Raw genomic sequence first — 15200 nt, 5'->3', positions numbered from 1 at the left:
AACTTACTACTAATAGTCAAATAATTAATACAACTGTGGGGTCATCTGTAGATAGCAGGACAACTAAGCAATTTTCCTTCTCTAGTTGGACTTGTCAACACTAGGATGCTCTACAAACAATGGCAATGACAAGAAGTGAGAGATTTGCTTCCTAGTTTAAAAAACATGACAGCTTTGCCACGGACGATTATGTGTGCAAAGTCGCCCAATGTGCGCTACTCGCAAATTTAAGATTACAGGATCTTTATATTCTTTGTCTATATTAGATATATGTTTAATCGATGAAAGAAAGTAATATTCTTTATCTTTAATTAGTTACTTATTTTTTTACTATCAATATAAGACTTTTTTTGACGTACCCCCACGTATCGACTCGCGTACCCCCTGGGGTACGCTTACCATACTTTGGAGACCACTGGTGTAGAAAAGAAATGCTGAAAAGAAATGTCTTAGAAAGGTCCCTCCCAGTGGTGGATATTTCAACTCCCCTCTTTTTAACTAGACAAAGAAGAGTTAATCAGAAAACGGAAAGGGTTCACACACCGTAAATAAAAGGGATGTCATTGGTCTCTGGGCGGACGAATAACCCTGTTTGCGGTCGAATTCTAACTGACTTTCTGCCATCTCAAAAATCACATTTTGTTGACAAGACCGCTCGTTCATTGACAAGGCGTAATAACTCGCAAGAAGGAAGAGTATTCTTGTTCCTGTGATACTGTACAGAAGGTAAGTGAGACGATCGTCTCTGGTTCGCAGACAAAGAAAATGCCCAAACCCATCATTTTTCGAAAAAGGATGTGATGTGCTGCTGCCATCTAGTGGCTAAATGAAATGATAGTTCGGTCTGTTTCGTTTATTATTGAATTATTGCTGCAGCTACTACACTTTTTTGGCACCGAACGTAAATAAATAAATGGGCGCCTGGTGAACCGACCGTGTCCTTTCCTGAGGTTCACGTGACAGCGATCACTCGAAACAAACCGACTCTCACGCTGCTGCTCAATTCCTAGGGGAGGAAGAATGCAAAAAAATGCAGTCTGCCGTGAATCCGAAAATATTTGGGGCAAAACATTCTTCCTTGAAAAGTTGCTGATATTTTGAGAGCTGCTGCGTAACTGGGAAAGTTTTGAGAGTTTTAATTACAATTGCACTAGCCAAGTAAAAGCGCTGCGATTGGGACTTGTTAAGAAATTATTAAGTCCCAGCTTCCGCTCGCCTGTTTGCGCACTTTTAACATGAACTTGTTAAAAACATCTGCGTTGGTACAACCCACGTGATGATTTAGATTTTATGAATTTTTCCATCGGGGGGGGGGGGGGGGGGTAACATCCCGCTATGGCTAGTGCAGATGGCATTTGTGGCTTGCAAACAGTCAAAGCAACTTTAACGATTTGCATTATTTTTATTTGGTGAACTGCTGGCGGACGGGACTGTCTTACTCTGCTCATTGCTATTTCCACTCAAAAAACATTGAGGCCGTGACCTCTCGCTCCTTGTCCGCTTCGTAATAGAGAGAGGGCTCATGTGGCCAGCAGAAGACTTCTCGTAAACCCCAGTGGCTGACCAGCATGTGTAATCCTCTTATTCATTTCCGGAATAGTCCCGAGGGAAGGTAACCTCTCTCCATCCTCTTCGATCCCATTCCTGTGCATGTCTTCTTGTCTTACCAGTCGCTTAATTCCTTTTATCTAGAGCCGAGCTCCACTTTCGTGGCTTAGCAACAAGAGCATGTCACAGAAGAATGAGGTGTGCGTTCTTAACGAAGCCGGCACGAGTAGCGAAGGGCAACGGAAATTTTTCTCCTATTGAGACTATGTGTGAAAAGAAGCACTGCATTTATAATATCAGACATTAAAAGGAGAGTGTTCTTTGAACACTCCAGTGATGCAATTGCACATGTTCTTGGAAACTGAACTTTGAGAGAGGAAATTTATTCTTTCCGAGCAATTCCTCTAGGATTTCCCTGATGTGGAAATCAGTTTTCCTTCCAGCAGTTAACTTCTTTGTAGAAGTGCGATGCGATTTTCAGGCACAATGAAACACATCACGTCATAAAACTGTAATCGTTACGAATAAAAACTGCAGTTTGGTTTCCCTTTAAAAGCTTTCTGCTTGAGTCGATTTTCAGTTATTACGTTGCGGGATGCAACATGCGGACCCTCGTCTCATCTTCCTTAGCCTGGTAGGGAGGCAAGTCTTGTGCCGAACAAAACTGCACAAATCTCATTGCAAACACTGTCTCTCCCCCTCTCTTTTTCATTCTTTCTGTAAATTAGATATCGCCAGTAAATCACACCGAAAAATACATCTCGCATACACAAATATGATAGAACATTTCCTAAACGTTCTAACAGAACTCCCTAACAGAACCTGAAATTTTCAGGTTCTGTTAGGGAGGGTGTACAAATTAAGACAGTCTGACTCCTCCAGCCAAATGAAATCAACGCCATTTGAAATTAAATGTTGTTTTATTTTTGACGGTATATATCAGAACACAAAATTATAAGTAAATAATAATTTATTGACTTATTGCTGATATTTAGCTGGTGTTATAACCAGCATCTCCAGAGCACAAAAACACAGTTTGTCACAATACGCGAGACTACAACAACATGGTGTAATCAACGGACTAGTTTAACAAAATTGTAGAGGCAACACAAAGACTGAAGTCCTAATTAGGCGCCCTCTATCTGAAAAAAAATTGCAGTTACTACACAAAGACTAAAGTCCTAATAAACAGAGAAAAAAGCCGGTACAAGTTATGTCTTAAGATTACTGTCTCCCAAATCTTAAGCAAATTTATACAGCCATATTTGTTGAGATTTGGAGTATGTTTCAAACCTTCTGTTGCTTCTAAGAACAATCTCTCCGACTTGTAAGAATAATCTCTCCGACTTGAAATTAAAGTTCAAAATTCAAACTTTTTAAAACTGAAAAACTTTTCTGAGCAAGACACGATTTTGATTGATAATATCGATCAAAATCGTGTTGTGTTCTGAATTCTTTTATCACCGTACAAGAGATAAAACAATGCAGAAGAAATAGTTAGTTGCTAGATATTACAGTTCTTGGTTCGTCCAACGAAGTATTTTGTTTTTCTGTCAATACAGCACTTGGGAGACATCGATGTCCGCGTACGAGGGTGGTCTGAAAAGTTTTCGGCCTGACAATGAAAAAACGAATTCAAAATTTCAAAATTACTTTTATTTTTCAGCATAATCTCCCTTAAGCCTAATACATTTATTCCAGCGCCATTATCCCGTCCCTGTAGTGGTTCTCAGTAAAATCTGCAAAATACCCCTCTACAGCTGCAATCACTTTTTGATTCGAAAAAAAAACGCTGACCGGCGAGGAAGAGTTTTAGTTTTGGGAAGAGATAGAAGTCAGAGGAACTCCGCAGCCGCACATCTTAATTGTCGAATACGAAAGAAAAGCGTGTCCGTAAACTTTTACGAACTTCGAATGAATTTCTTTTGCTGTTAAACCTTCTTTTACAAAGAATTTTATAACCGCACGATACTCAATTTTATCCATTTCGAAGGATACAAACAACACTTTCGCTTCAGACAGCTCTATAAAACAAACTACATGATAGAATGACTTGCAATTTCACATGGATGGTTATGACAGATGTGCCAACTGAGAAAAAAAAATCGTGCCGATATTGTTGCCATCTATGGTCGAGGCCGAGAACATATCAGACCACCCTCGTAAGAGGAGCATTGTGCTTTTGTTGCAGTAGAAGTAAAATAACTCCTCTCGAAGAAATCTATTTTACTGCATTAACTACGATACTCTTTTCGCGGGCATAACGGTGACTTCGAGTGCTCGAATAACATAAATGTCTTGAAAATACCTGCTTTATGAGAAGGAAGATTACTATGCCGACTCGGAAATACCAACCTCCCAAACTCTGACATTTTCTACTTGTGAGAGAGCCCTTAAAAATGGATTCATATTCAGCAGTAGTTTCGTAAGCAGTCGAAGAGATCTCGCCTCCACAGCGCGATTGCGAGAAACGTGGCAACGTTTCGCCTTCGGTCGCTGAAGATTGGGTTCGAACCGGTGTGAAACGAGAAGAACCTTTATAACAAATTTTCAAGCAAAGATGAATTCTGTGTCGTAAGGGAGTTGCAGGGCGTTTTCTTTAATGCTTTTCTTCCTGAAAACCAGGCGGGTGTCACTCGCAACACTGGACTCGGCATCAGTTGCTGAGGCTTAATTACGACAACCCACCAAATTCTAATCGAATCTCCCAAAACTAGCTCCCCACACCACCAGAGTCTTGACGTTTCACCTCTTTTGTATGAAAACTACAAAGCGAACAATCGAGTAACTCATAATAAATTTAGTTTAATCCTTTATCCAAGTGTAAGCAAACAAATTTATTGTAGTCTAACCAAGTGAAAAAAAAAAAAAAAAACTTCCAATCGTGTAACTCATTTCTACATTAAATTCGCTTGAAGCGATGCAAAATACGACTGATATTAACGAAAACTTACCCAGCGTTTGAATTCACGGTAGGTGGCTCAAAAAAGTTCCACGTTTCGTCTCTAGAGCAGGGTTAACGGAGTATGTGAAATATATTTAGAAATTAAAATGAAAAAAAAAAAATCCTTAGCTCGCCCACGGTACTAACTTATTGCACTGTTGTAGACACGACTGTTTGTGGGTGGGAGTCGCATAATAAAGTCCCCTCGCTACTGATTTTCAACAATATTATCAAATTTGGATATCCCAGTAAACTTGAAATAAGTTAAGATTTGCTTTTTATTCATATTTCCTTTTTACTATTTCCTTTTTTCTATTTATTTACCTGTGATGTCCAGCTTGTTAGTTTACGAATACGACAGGCCGCTTACGCATATATCAGTGGTTGCACCTTCTTCAGCTCCTAAATTACAAAGGTAACAGAAGTCAGTACTAAAATTTGAGCTGGCAGAGAGAGAGAGAGAGAGAGAGAGAGATCCTGATCGTTTATCGCGTAAAATAAATGGTCGGCTTTTCTCTGTGACGACTCTTAACTCTAGAAATGCGATATTAAGAAGAAGAAGAACCTACGTAGTGATGGGCAAACGTGTTAATGCGAGTGTTCCCGAAGCAATCGTCTGTTGTATTTCATTGCCATATATTTTTGATCCCTGAATGCCGGTTTCGCTTCAAGCATATGCTCACAGGTCATATATAACAAAAGTACGTAGGTAACCTCAGTTTCAGAGGAGGCATTTAGAAAGCCTGACTACACCCTTATCTTTTGGTGTTACTTTCTAACTTTTCTATCGAGGACGTTCCGGCGCTAAGTTATTCAGTGTACTCTTTACGGGTCTCGAAGACACCCAACGCACATTCGCTGCTTGTGAATCTGAACAGCCCTAATGCGTGCGTTTCTTCTCTTGTTCAGTGTAACTCGATCACCACAGCAGCAGTGCAATTACAACAAAACCAGTGCACTAGTTTTTATTTGGAAACGAGAACTCCCAGCAGGTTGCAAAAATGCATCACGTTGACGTTCTATCGCGTTTCGTATTATCTCTAAAACAGCAATTCATTCGTTATTATTATTGGAGGGAAATTTCAACGGAAGGATTGGCTGCGTCGGTCAGAGTTGGCCGATCTCTATAAGAAAACAGCGACCAAACGAAGGTTCAGTTGTTTATGTTATTGGAGATGTAAATTAAGAATTTCTAACGGCTTCCTCCTGTTCGTGTACTCGCTCATAGTTTCATGCAATCAACGTAAAGACCGGTGTGGAGCTTTATTAATTGAATGCGAAATTAAGCGATGCTCGTCCTTCATACTAAAATCACAGACTGTGTTTTTCACTTACCTGGAGAATATTCACTGGATAGAAGCTAATTCACTCGATGAGAGTTCAGCAATTAGAAGTGGCAAACTCGATCTTTTCATCTTCGCTGCTCCTACGTTACTGACCTTCTCTGGAGAAATTAGGAATCGCTGTTCGTGAGGGACTGACGTTAAACGCTATACTGACTTTAAACCAGAGCGAAGCCACAGAAATTAACATGAAAGCAGTGGTTTTAAATATTAATTCTGCACCATCACGTTTTGTACTATTCATGCACGGAAAGCCGCTTTGTTTTATCTATGCCGAAAATGAGTAACATCGCGAAATATAGACATTCGTTCTTTCAATTTCTTTAAGAAAGTGAAGCTGACACAGAAATGCAAGATAACACGTTACGATGAAAAAGAATCCAAAAATTTATCGAATTCTTACAAATAAAGACAAAAAGGTGAGTACTCGCTGTACTGTGTTAATTACTTAATTTGTTTAAAATTTTATCTTTTCAGATACAAATAAGCAATAAATGTTTTCCCGGTAGTTTTTTCCTGTGCGAAATAATTGATCTCAAAAATTTTACAGAACATTCGACGTTTAATTTTCACAGCGCGACTAGTTAAAAAAAACAACTGATTTTCAGTTGAAAAATCAAAAGAAGAAGAAACAAGTAGAAAATTCAATTACAAACCACGACTGTTTTGAGGTTTATGCTCAGAAAGTACATTTTTAGATATGTTGAACTAAAAAACTAATATAGTTTGCTAGGAAAACCGAAGAAATACTTAAATCTGAAATGTAGTATTTCTTTCCCACCCCCCTCTCTCTTTTGTTTTCAAGCGGTGTCAAACCGTACCACGGACAGGTCGTGCCATCTCTTGCGACATTTTAGTACTAAGATGGAAGACGAATCGATTTCCATCTATTTTGGTATACGGTGTGTATATACGTGTCAGAAATGAGAAGTGTACAGTAATTACAAACCACTAAGTGATTTGTGAGTAAATATGAAGTCACGGCAGTGACTTTTAAGCATTCTGTAGCGAGTCACTGGTTACTCATTAATTATCATGGATGAAATGAGATCTTCAGCCCAAAAATGAATATTTTGATTCGCCACATTTATTCTATAGAGGTCTTCAATCGCAAATTTGCAAAATTAAATTCGAATAATGTGTATGAAAAAAAAAAAGTGTTTCTCTTCTGCTCCAGCTCCTCTTTCACCCAGTCACTAACGACGGGCAGCATTGTTCGACCAGTTTGGACAAAATTTACAATAAATTAATTTATGCTTTGATGAAGATACCTTTGGGAAATTCAGAATAATTTGATTGAAATGAAGGAAGTTATTGAGGAAGCGTTTTCCATCGACACCTCTGCGGGTGAATTCGTTCGCTCCCGATTTCGACCAAATTGAGAATTGTTTTTTACGCGGTAAAAGAGAGAGAGAGAGAGAGAGATTCAGATCGATCGGTCCAAAATGAAAGGATCAGAAAGCGTTTCCTCTGAAAACAGAGGCTCCATGCATTGTTCAACTGATTTTAACCAAATTTCGAAACAGATATGTTTCTGTCATTGCTAGTCTTTACAGTGCAGCTGGAAAGTCGAAGAAATTGGGATCGGTTTCACTGACTAGATCATTCTATGCCACCTGATTCATCAGTAGAAGTTCCAACTGGCAATTAAGAGCCAATGACCTTCCGAGTGTCCTGGGATGTCATAACCGTAATTCAAGGATGGTTCACCGTATGCCCAAAAGTATTCTTTTGTCTGTGAGGTGTGTTTATTCTACTGGTTTGCTTCCGGGATGAAAAACATTTCTACAGGAACAAAAATCCTGTTCCTCCGTATGAGAACGGCCAACTCACCTTCTGAAACTCCCTGATAAAAGTTCGCATCCTAGGGTCTTTCTAAGCAAAATTCTTCGTCTATATCGACTGAGCTATGAAGGATCGTTAAGTGGTATAAGTAATGTTTAAGCATCGAGAGCGATATTTAGCTCCAAAATTTGAAAATTGAACGAAATCGACCAGCAGATCACTTTTACGATAAACTTTGTCATTCTCAATCCATTCGAAGTAATTTCTTTCCAACCATAGGATTACATTTTTAGTTATTTAATTTATGATTTTTTTCTATTTTAATAATGCACACAGGGCACTGCTAAACTGCGGATGTATTTGGTGAACTCTGTTGTCTTTGTGGGAAGGGTATAATGACTGGTGGGAAAAAAGAAAACGAGAGAGAGGGAGAAATGGAATGAAAGAATAAGCTGGTCTGCTAGTTCGAAGCTTGAAAAGGAAGGAATGACGACCATCACTGTTTGGAAAGACAGGCTAAAAGAAACCTGAAGAACGATGACGGTTAACAGTATGAAAATGCCCGTGGAAAAGACCTGCATCATAAAACAGTAAATCTATGGGAAAACGGAGGATCCTCTTTTTGACAGCAAGAAATATAATGAAAAAAGGTCCCTATGCACAGGAGAAAAGAAATCTGATTGTTTGCAGATGTCTTATCGAAGGCACGCAAAGATGAATAAATCTTTCTTCTGAGAAATAAGCCAGGACTCTTGATACACTGAAGTCGACAGTTATCCCTCACCCCCGTGGAAAATAAGAAGATGGGTATTTTAGGGCATTTGTTATGGAAATCGTCGTGTTTATTAGTATTCTAATGTAACGGAGTAAACTGCAAAGCAAAATTATGTATAGGATGATGTGTTGTCCAGGAAAGAAGTATTTATGTAAAAGAAGGGCTTCGATGAAGATTTAGATGTGTAGGACACACCCTATAGTTTTCGAGAGGAAATTTCAAGAGATGCCACCAATGAAACAGGGAGGAAACTGACAACCCAGTTACAAAGAAGGTTTCATACTAATCTCTAGATCCAAATCTGACTGACTGAAATAATTCTCACCTCAATAAAGCGCTCATCCTGCTTACTGCACTATGGAAAGCCTTCACTAGACTAAACATACATTTATGAGCCAGTCAAGCCTCCTCTAAGCAGGGTAGTAGCCTCGCACCATCTAATGAAATTCGTCTACTATCTAGAGATATTTCCAAAATATCCACACCTATGATAGAATTCGAACCGACTGTCTACTGGATGAACAAGTAAACCAACCTCCCCCCCCCCATTTAACAAGGTCACTAACCACTCATTCAACCAGACTAATCTGACCTTGGAATATTTCGATGACAGGAAAGAAACAGTTGATCTAAAAACAGATCAATTCGGAGAAAGTGATAAGAGTAGTATTGAAATGAATTCCATCATCACATTCTGAGCTCTCCGCAACTCAGTTGGTTTCAACAGAGCCCTTTCTTTGGAAAGACCTGAGTTCGAATCCCGTCTATGACGCGAACCGTTATCGGGACTTTTTAATCCAGGGTGAGTTAGACGGTCTCTTGCAGAAGTGTTTTATTTTTCCCCTCCTGGAAACCCAAATTTTCAAAACAGGCAAACCAGTCCTTTGAGCACATACGTATGGACGCAGAATACTATTGGATAAGGAAAGCAACGGGAAACCACTTAATTCTGATTATACAACTAGTGAAAGATTATTCACTAGTAAAGCAGCGCGTTGCTGTCCCATTAACCAGGTTAAGAAGAAACAAACACGTCGTCATCATATCCGATAAACACTTAAAGATATGTGCCAGACATGGTCATAGGAAATGATATTGATAATGATTGAGAAATTTTAATTAGCAACTTTTTATGTGCATTCCGCTTATGGAATGCACGCAAAATACACGTGCACGTAAAATAGAGACGTGCATCTAAATGGAATTCACATAAAAAAAAAGATTACGTCTGAATTACATGGGTGTACTACACAAACATATAATTCAGATACGTTTAATTTTCTCTTTTAATAACACTAGCTTCTGATTTGGCATTGTCCAGGACAAAATTTAAATGCAATCCAATTTCCGAACCTCACTGAGTAACATGCAAATTACTCGACCCCATGAAAAGCACGTCAAGGACAAAGTTTGAAATCGGCAAAGCCTTTCAGCATCAAGAAATGCCAAATATTCTTTCATTTTTAATGAAGAAATAAGTAAATATTTTAAGAATATTCTGGAAACAGCATAAAATACTGCCATAGTCTGCAATTTTTCTATGGCATTACTGCTTTGTTGAATAGGGAAAAAGAGAAAATGGAAAGCAGACATTAAGATGCACATAATTCAAGTCTTGTCTCTGTCAATAAGGTAGCTCAGATGATGCTCTTTTCTCAAGATAAATTGATTAACGAACACAATCCTCTGTGGCATATTTTTTATTATGTTGCTTCTACCGACGAAAGGCTATTTGCAAACCTCTAGTACGTTTTTCATATAACTAGATTTGATCATCGTGTCAGATGATATGATGAACAGGGGTATCAAATTTTCCACTAGTTAGTGAGAGTGACCATGAGGTGATCACCTGCAGGGTTGCCAGCCACATGAAGACTTCTGTAGAAAGGGATATATGTGAAATTCTAAGGCTGATGATTAAGAAAATCTCAGGAGACAACGTGCAGCAATAACTTGGAATGAGGAACTGCATGGAGGATATCGATGCTGCTTGGGATTTAATCAAGCACTATCTGGTGGGGAAATATCAGAATGTATTCCACAGGTCAAGAGTTAAATAGAGCAGGCGTGAAATGGACGAATCAAGAGTAAAGTACGCAATCTGGAAAAAGAAGGTATTATTCAAGAAGCACAAGATGAGTGGTAATAATAACTGGTTGCATGAGGACTACAAAGAGTGGGCGAGGAAGGTTACTTGCTTGATAAGGAGAGCAAAAGTGCAATATAAGTAGCAGTTAGATGAGGCTAAAAAAAAAAAAAAAATGGAAAATTTTCAATATGTGGCCAGAAAAAACCAAGAATTATTATGGGAGGATGGTATTGATTGGGAGTGCCTGTGTAGCTCAGTGGTAGTGGCGTTCACGCTCCTCAGCGCTAAACCGCCCGAAGAAAGAGCGTCACGAGTTTGATTCTAGTCGCCGACTAGAGGAACTTTTCCTAAGCCTTTTTTCGACCGGTTCCCGAGTTAGTCAATCTTTGGCACTGGCAAGCGGGTTTTCTTTCCTTAAACTCAAAAAAAAAGAAAAAAAAGCAACCGTAGAACCCACACTATTTTAAGACATTAAAACTACTGTGTTAATGATTGGTACCACGAGATGGCGGCATTCGTTAGCCCTCTCTTCACTGCATGCCGCTTAATTAGTGATAGCCTTGGGCCATCTATCTCTGATTGGGTACCAGTGGAGATTGAACTGCCCACTCAGTCTCGGAAAGTTAGATAGGGCTAAAACGGCCTCGCCTACTCCCTATACAGGAATAAAAAGGCGTTAGCTGATTTTTTTTCCTTTGATATTTATCAGGGAAAATGGTAAAATGATAACCGCTGCAGATGATATGAATTAGCAGTTCATAAACGTATTTCATTCTTGTGAATGTGACATCATGCAGAACTTGAACAGTGGGAAGAACTGTTAGTGAGCAGGAAGTATACGAGGAATTGAAAAACCTTGATGTTATTAAGGATGCATCACTTAAAATTTCACCACCTGTTTTGGGAAGGTTCCTGGGAGTTAACAACAGCTTTAACATATATTTTAACATCAATTTTGCACTGGGCCAAGTTCCAAAGGAGTTGAAAGAGGGAAAAATTGTTCTGATTCATAAGGGAGATGATAAGACTAATTCTTTACAGGCCAGTCTGTGTCTAGAGTTGTGGTGAAAGTGCTAGAAAGGCAACTACCCAACTAACTTGGGACCAAGATTCAAAACTGGCTTGACAATTGGAAAATATTCTTTGATGGACAGCATGGGTTTGATAAAGGAAGATCGTGTTTTAGCAATCTGCTTACTTTTATAAAAAAGTGGCAAATGCATTGGATAAGGGTGATAGACTTTGATTTTGCAAAAGCGTTTGATAAATTGGCATGACAAGCGGATAATTAAATTGGAACGGATGGCGCTAAACAGTAGATTAGTGTGCTGGATTGGGGACTGACTGTCTGAATAGTTGTCTATGGAGGAGCAATATTTTTTCGAAGAGGAAAGCGTTACTAGTGGTGACCTCCAAGGGTCTGTTTTGGGTCCATTGCTATTTAATTTGTACTCAAATGATACTGGGAGGTCTCGATGGTAATATGCAGTTGTTTGCATATTATTATTACGTGACACCTCCAAGGGGTTCATACTCATCAAAGGAGGGCACTTACTCTACAACTGTCTTCGTTCAGCACAACGAACCGCAACTACCCCAACGCCATCTACCGTCCACCAACACTAGTATTTTCACAGACAATTACAAGTATCCATATTCACAGTGGGATTCAAACCCACAGCCTTTTGGCTGGAGGGCGTATACGCTAACCATTCGGCCAACTAGGGTGGCGATACAAAGTTGGGGAGAACTATTAGGAATAGATCAGAGGCTGTTGCTTTGAAAGCATCTTGAATGCACTGGTTGAATGGGCAGATAAGTGGGTTAAAGTTCAATGTTGTGAAGTGTAAGCTTTTGAAATTTGGGAAGTAAAGATGGAATGTAGGTTACACAAAATTGGAGGAAATATCTTGGAGATAGAGATGTGAGATTATGGACAAGGGTCTAAAATTTCGGTGATATATTGCTAAAACAAAACTGTGAGGACATCACAGTGGATAATTGAAGTGATGCAGAGGGAATTGACTTGTAGAAATAAGGCTGTTATGGTTCAAATGTATAAGGTTTTGATCAGGCACCGCATATGGATTATTGTGCACAAATTTGGTCACCTCATTTTCAAAAAAAAAAAATAATAATAATAATAAATAAAAAATATTGGAAAGGGTTCAAGAGACGATTGACTAAGTTTGGTTTCTGGTCTGTGGAACGATGAGTAGGAAGGCAGATTGAAAAAATGCAATTTGCAAAAACTGGTGGATAGGAGGAGGGGGGGATATGATTGAGACATAAGTTGTTAAGGGACTATTGTCAGGTTACTGTGGAGGTTTTGCATAGAATAGGTGAAGACTGGAAGAGAATAAGAGGTCATCACAGGAAGCTGTATAAGGAGAGTGAGAGCAAGGGGATGAGCAGGTTTTTTTGCATGCAGAGTGGTTATTGATGGAATGCATTGGCACAGTATGATAAACTGTGTGTGACAGTGCGATCCCCTGCGATGAGTCTTTTGATTCCATGGAGGTTTCATATGTTTTATATTTTTAATTCATTTTTACAGTCCAGACATCTTGCTACAGAGACCAAACATGAAACATTTTTGGAACCACTAGAAGCCACTTCAGGCCTCCAGTGGTTCTAGAGGTATAAGAGACAAATCATATCAAAGCTACCAATCACAATTTTGGGTCCATACAGACACTTATGATTCCATAGTCAAACAGGAAAAAAAGCACCCAATATTTGTGTAGTTATATAATATTCACAAACCAAAATAAATTAATTACATAATGATTAGCACCTTAAAAAAATAATTTTTGAGCTCTCACATATTTCTTCTTATTACAAGGACATCGTCAGGGAAAAAAGAAAATATCGCAGAATATTCAAAACTGTCAAATAAGACTCGACACATCCACCCCATATCGTAATCATATGAGTAAACAGAGAAATGCTATTGGAGTTGAGAATAAGTCTGCTGGCCTGGTTTCACCGAGTGCCTTTCATTTCCACTCTCCAATTAACAGGCTGCTGGTTTAAATCATGACGTGGGCATGGATGTTTGTGATGTGTTGAGGTGGGAGGTGAATTTCATTGCTTGAAGTGGTTTGAAAAAAATTCCATGTTCGGTCTCTAGAGCAGGGTTTGTGTAAAAATAAATAAAACTCCAAAGAATATAAAATTAATAAAAAATATATAAATTCTTAGCCCACCTATGCTAATAATGTACTATACGTTTGCTCTTCATGGCTGGAAGAAATAAAAGTGGCTAATTTTTGGAAAATCAGAATAGGGTTACATACATCATTTGTTAAAACACTATGAACATCTTGCTACAGTAACTGTGATTACTTCCCAAAACTCTAAGATACATGGGCATGCAATTAGAACTGTTGAGATTTTAACAATAGATCTCCATAGAATCACGACTCATCACAGATTTCAGCTATGTTGTATCAGTTTTAGATTTTGAGGAACAGATGTTCAAATTAAATTCTAATTGCAGAATGTTGATTTGATTCATAAGTACACATGGTAGAACAGAGGAGAGTTTCTAAAGCGATTTGAAAGTGGCACACAGATTGAACTTACAAAGAAATGTGCTATTTGTTCCGATGTTCTTTTAAGGAAGAGTTAGGGCAACACTTTTTTTACATCCAATTGCAGTCTAGCTGAGGTACGATATTTGACAATGTTTGGATGGCAGCATGGTTATGTACATTAACAGTTACAGTGATTTTCATTTTGTTCAATTCTTCCAACAAAAGGAATCAGTAAAACAGATGGTCTGAACTTAGTGTATAAAATTATAACAAATCTTCAGCGATTAATGATAGTGCTGAACATGGATAGATATCTGGCACTAAATGAAGATTTTCAGTGAACAGAAAAACCGAATGTTGCAGTACTGGTGTAGATTAATAAAATGTGCAGAAAGGGAAGGATGCTGTTGGATTCATGGTCAATAGTGAACTTGGTATATAAGCACATGTGTTTAATCTGTGCACCATCTTCACACCTTTTCCTCTTTTCTACCATCATCCACATCTCGATTGTTTACCAGGTACTCTGTTACTATCAACTTTGAACTCCGATAGCTTGTTCTATTTTCTTCGGTGACCAAGACACAAGTAACATTAACTAGGACACATCAGTTTTGAATGCTGTTAACCAATTTTTCTTCTCTCTCTCTGACAATGTTCTTAACCAGGAAATATGGAGGAATGAATTCTATTTTCCCCACTTATATGTGCTAATCATTATTTAATTCATGATGATGCCAACAACACATTCATTTAAAACATCTAGTTATTGAACAGATGATTGTTTTTATAAAAGAAATACTAAATTTATTTAAATTTCATAAAATAAGAAAGCAACACACAAATTTTAACTGTAGAATTCATTATTAACTGAATACCTCCATCGACCTTTAAGGCTCGTCATGTAAGGCCGTGTAAAAATATCTTTTGTATCTATCTATACCAGGGGTGGAGAACCCCTCGCCCGCGAGTGGATTTCAATCCGCCCCTTTGCTGATGTACTCGTATGTACATGTAAATAAAATTTTATAATTTAAATTTATTATAATTAAATTAATTTAAATATACAAAATCAAAAATAACTATATTACATGAAATATGACCGTCATACGTCTAGCAAACATCAAATCGAGACCAGCCATTAAAATAAAAAGAAATCAGGAGCATTTCTCGCGGG

The 15200-nt window shown here is 38.3% G+C and overlaps 1 long non-coding RNA gene across 1 annotated transcript in view; it reads right to left on the bottom strand.

Annotated features, from left to right (window-relative positions):
- The window catches only part of LOC150092474 (uncharacterized), a 28018-nt gene extending 13079 nt beyond the window's left edge, over positions 1 to 14939 (bottom strand). The window contains exon 1 of the long non-coding RNA XR_016550511.1: positions 14902 to 14939. This is a non-coding gene — a long non-coding RNA (uncharacterized LOC150092474). The remainder of the gene's footprint in view (positions 1 to 14901) is intronic.
- Between the last annotated feature and the right edge of the window lie 261 nt (positions 14940 to 15200).

This window comes from Typopeltis vanoorti, chromosome 25, assembly GCF_054136105.1.
Source record: "Typopeltis vanoorti isolate ZY-2024b chromosome 25, IOZ_Tvanoo_1.0, whole genome shotgun sequence".
Classification (NCBI taxonomy): domain Eukaryota; kingdom Metazoa; phylum Arthropoda; class Arachnida; order Uropygi; family Thelyphonidae; genus Typopeltis; species Typopeltis vanoorti.
Note: the sequence above shows the minus strand (reverse complement) of the source record. Positions and strands in the feature narration are given on the sequence as shown.